Genomic DNA, 4,935 nt, shown 5'->3' with positions numbered 1-4,935 from the left:
TTTATTCATATTAATTTCAGAATGATTTAATGAAGAAAATTAGTACCATGTCAGAACCTAAACTGGACTAAATTAGACTTGATTTTCTTAGATATCTTTTGGATTTCTTGATGTCATGGATCACTAGTTGGGCTGCTAACTGCAAAGTCAGCAGTTGAAAATCACCAGGCCCTTCACAAGAGAAGATGACGTCGGCTGCTCCTGTAAAGATTTACAACCTCAGAAACCCAAGCGGGCAGGATTCTGTTGCTCTGAGTCAGACAGTAGGTTGCTAACAGCAAGGCCAGCGGCTCAAACTCACCAGCCTCTCTGTGGGAGAGAGCTGAGGCTGTCTGCTCCCCTGAAGACTTACAGTCTTAGAAACACAAAAGGATAGTTCTACTCTGTCCTACATGGTTGCTACGAGTCAGAATTGACTCAAGGCAGCAAGGGATGGGATGAGGTAGGCATGGAACACAAAACATTGAAGAAGCCAGTCTGACTTTATTGCCAAGTACACTTGGAGCAGTACAAAGTAACATGTGACATATGTGATAGAGGCCAATCAGCTTTCTGAGCACCAGAAAGAATCTTCAAGCATTGTCAGCTCTATGATGTCTATTTATGGTATGTCATGTAACTTGCTTTTAAGTATAAATGTGCCTACCCCATAGAATCACAGACTCAACTAAGCCCACATGGAAGAAATATACCAACATCTGTGATCCAAGGATTGCACTGGTGTCAGAGCTGAAATAGCGAAATTCTGGTGAGCAGAAGGCTATGGGTGACAGTGAAAGCCCAAAATACATTTGCAGCAGTGACACAGGAAATAAACCGCCAGGGATTTCCCTCTAGCCGTAATTGAGGGGTGGGAATAACCTGTTTATCAGAGAATATTGTAGCAGTGACTATAATAGATTAAAATGATAAATGTGACTTCAATGGTTAAAACTGTGCCCTCTGATCTCCTTTTGATACACTTTGTGATTGATCTGGTTTTTAATACTTGTGTTTTTTCTCGATAGAGGGATTTATCTGTTGTATTTTGTCATTGTTGGTAGCTTTTTTGACTCTGTTATGTATTTTTTCTGTTTTTCAGTATAGGAAACCCAGGATGGATGAATCTAAAGAGACAATAACTAGAATAAGTGGATGGGGGAGGTGCTAAAGGGGAGCTGCTGGTGTGATAGGAATCGTACAAGACTGCTTGATATGGTTAGACTATGGACTAGTAATGTATCTGGATTAGGTCCTAATAAAATGGCTTGAAAGAAAGAAAAGAATCGTGGTCAGAAATCACTATCATATTCAACATGTAGGCTTAAAGTAGAGAGAATCTCCTAGAAACTGATTTTGCGATCCTGGGCATGATATAATAGCTGTAGCGAGAGAAGAAGTTCAGAAGTGTATTCTCAGCTAATTGAGGAGGAGGAAAGATCTACAGATGAGGCAATTTACATCTGCAGCTATAGCAACAATAACGTCCTTCAAGATTGCTTTCTTGCTCAAAGGGCAAGGCAATGTAACAAGGATTCCTCTTCCCTGCACAGGAGTCTGCTTCCTACCAGGAGTGTGGGAAATGAGGAACGTTTTCTTGTTTATTGCCAGACCTACGATTATAGGCACAAGACACAGGGGAGGTTCATCGGGATATAGAAATATCAATGGGTGGGGAGAGGAATTTCTGAGGTCTTAATAGGTTCTGTCCTGTTAATGCTACTTTTCTTTCCCAGCTTTACCTTTTGTTTTTCAATTCCAAATGAGGAAAAGTAGCTCTGAAGCTCACCAACCATTAACAACTGCTGCATGAATGCCTTAAATACATGGTTCAGGAGCAGCAATTATTGGAGCACTTAGCTAGTAAATGCTTGGCAAGCCTAACCTGAATATCAGAGAATAAAATAAAAATGCTTGAAAATAGGATAGCACATTAATAACATCAGCTGGTGAATTGACACATAGGTCATTTTTTTTTACATGAAAGACACTGACATGCTATATCACTCTATCACAGTGTTGGTCAACTTCCTAATGCCGTGACCCTTTTATACAGTTCCTCATGTTGTAGTGACCCCTCCGGCCATAAAATTATTTTCGTTGCTGTGTCATAACTGTAATTTTGCTACTGTTATGAATCGGTGATCCCTGTCACGACCCACAGGTTGAGCACCGCTTCCTTGGAGTGAAGGAGCTAGGGTTGTAGTAGCTGGGAGAGCGCTCATAAATATAAGAAGACCAGCTAACGCGGTCGGCTGCCAAAAGAAAGGTAGGAAGCTCTCGTGCACTTAGAGATACCTTTGAAAACAGACTTGGGATCCACGGCCCAAAATATCAGCCCCTGAGAGCTCCTTGGAGCAGTTCTCCTTTGATACATGTGGGGCTGTTGCTGTGAGTTGGAATCAGCTCCACCTTAACTAGAGTGTGTTGTTTTTATTTATCATGATTCCTTAAGTAAGCAAAACCAAGGAGTGACACCCTTAACTATTTCAAGCTGTGAAATTTCTAAGTCAGCCCCATTTTCCTTTATAAACCTGTACTGAATGCACAATGTTGATGTGACATTCAGATGAGATCATTATGTGCTTTCTAAATTGAAGAGCTATATAGTGGTCAAGGGATCATTATTGTGACCGTTCAACGAGTCATAAAAGAGCCATTCGAAGGGCGACATCCTTAAACCCTTGGGAAATGATTTGTTTCTTCTTAAGAACTGAAGGTTTAAATGATTTAATAAAGAAAAAAAAGAACTAAAATTTTAAAAATGAGGAGCTGATACCAAGGGCTCAGGTAGAAAGCAAGTGTTTTGAGAATGATGAGGGCAATAAATGTACAAATGTGCTTGACACAATGGATGTATGTATGGATTGTGATAAGAGTGGGTGGTATGAGCCCCAATAAAATGATTTTTTTTAAAAAAAGAGCTAAAGGTTTGAATAAAAATTTGAAGTGTTATTTATTGTAGTTTGGTATGCTGGTAACATACTGAATCCAACCTGAACTTCTGGCAGTTCCCTGCCAATGTGCTACTGTAACTGTTGTGGGATGATTTTAAATAACATTGTACTTGTGTGTTCTATCAATGATATTATTCTATAGATTGAGCGTTCTGCTGTATCACCTTTCTTTGGAATGGGCACAAGTATGGATCTTCTCCAGTCTTTTGCCTAAGTAGCTGTCTTTCAAATTTCCTGCAAATACCAATCAGTGCTTCCAGAGGCACTGGTGTCAGACGGATCTTGGCTCAAAGCAGGGAAGACCAGACAGATGTTTGTGTTTCATTGATTACTCAAAGGCATTTGACTGTATGGACCATAATAAACCATGGGTAACCTTGAGAAGAATGAGCATTTTTGGAACACTTCATTGTGCTCATTTGGAACTTGTACATGGATCAAGAAGCACTCATGTGAACAGAACAAGGGAATAACGCATGGTTTAAAATCAGGGAAGGTGGCGAAAATCCAGATGCTAATTTACTATATTGGCACCTTAGTTTTCTGATTACATGCATAGGTCTCTCATGAAAAGGTTTTCCTAAGGGGAGCTGATTCAAAGAGTTCAAGAAGAAAAGAAATGTTTTGAAAATGAGCAATTGTACAAATATGCTTGATCTAATTGAATTATGAATTGCTATATTATCTGTAAGAACACCCAATAAAATGCTTTTTAAAATAAATAAATAAATAAAATCGGGAAAGGTGTGCATCAGGGTTGTAGATCTGTATTGGAAGCAGTAAGGCCAGAGGGCTCCTTACGGGCAAGGATGGAAAGAATTTGTCTTATAAACTTGGGAAATATTGTCAGGAGAGACCAGTCTCTGGAGGAAAACCTATTTGGTAAAGTGGAGTGCCCGTGAAAAAGAGGAAGGCCGGGCTGTCTAAGTCCAGTTCCCGTCCATCTAGATCTCCGTTCCAGAAACCTCGGGAATATGACTTTTACATTTAACCACTTTTGTGGTTTCACCTCAGAGGCAGGTGGGAGTTGAGTCCCTCTGCACTTGAACCACCAGCTGCGATGCATGTGATCAAGCGAGATGGTCGCCAAGAGCAGGTCATGTTTGACAAAATCACATCGCAAATCCAGAAGCTTTGCTATGGACTTAATACGGATCTTGTTGATCCTGCTCAGATCACCATGAAAGTAATCCAAGGCTTTTATAGTGGGGTCACCATGGTGGAACTAGACACTTTGCTGAAACTGCTGCGACCTTGACTACTAAGCACCCTGACTATGCCATTCTGGCAGCAAGAATTGCTGTGTCTAACCTGCACAAAGACCTAAGAAAGTGTTTAGTGACGTGCTGTATGACCTGTACAACTACATAAATCCTCGTAATGGCAAACACTCTCCCACGGTGGCCAGGTCAACACTGGAGGTTGTTTTGACAAATAAAGATCGCCTGAATTCAGCCATTATCTATGACCGAGATTTCTATTACAATTATTTTGGTTTCAAGGCAGATGACACAAGCTTGCTTGCTGAAAGTAAGGAGGACCTGAAGCACTGCTGATGAAGCTCAAGGATTGCAGCCTTCAGAATGGATTGCACTCATGGAAAGAACACAGTCATCCACAAGGTGGATGAATAGGTAACAGGATAAATGGAGAAATGATAGAGGTCAGGGACAACAAGTAGAATAAAGGCTTCTGGGGGGTACAGTGGTGGTGGTGGGTGGCCGGGTGGGGGTTGAAAGGGAGCTGATGTCAAGTTGTTAAGGAAGGAAAAGAATGCTTTGAAACTGATCGTGGTAGCAATCATACTGCTTGGTGTGATTATAGAATGATATATCTGTATCAACTCCCAATAAAATGGGTTTGGGGGGTGCGGAAGAGGAAGGCCCTGGAAAAGATGGATTAATGCAGTGGCTGCATCACGGGGCTCAGGCATAGGAACCATTGTGAGGACCTGGCAGTGTTTGTTCTGTTGCGCAAAGGGGCACTATGGGACAGAGGT

Source organism: Echinops telfairi, unplaced genomic scaffold (genome assembly GCF_000313985.2).
Source record: "Echinops telfairi isolate 266 unplaced genomic scaffold, ASM31398v2 ScPeMD7_7469;HRSCAF=8507_1, whole genome shotgun sequence".
In the NCBI taxonomy this organism is placed as follows: Eukaryota; Metazoa; Chordata; class Mammalia; order Afrosoricida; family Tenrecidae; genus Echinops; species Echinops telfairi.
This window is presented reverse-complemented; position numbering follows the sequence as displayed.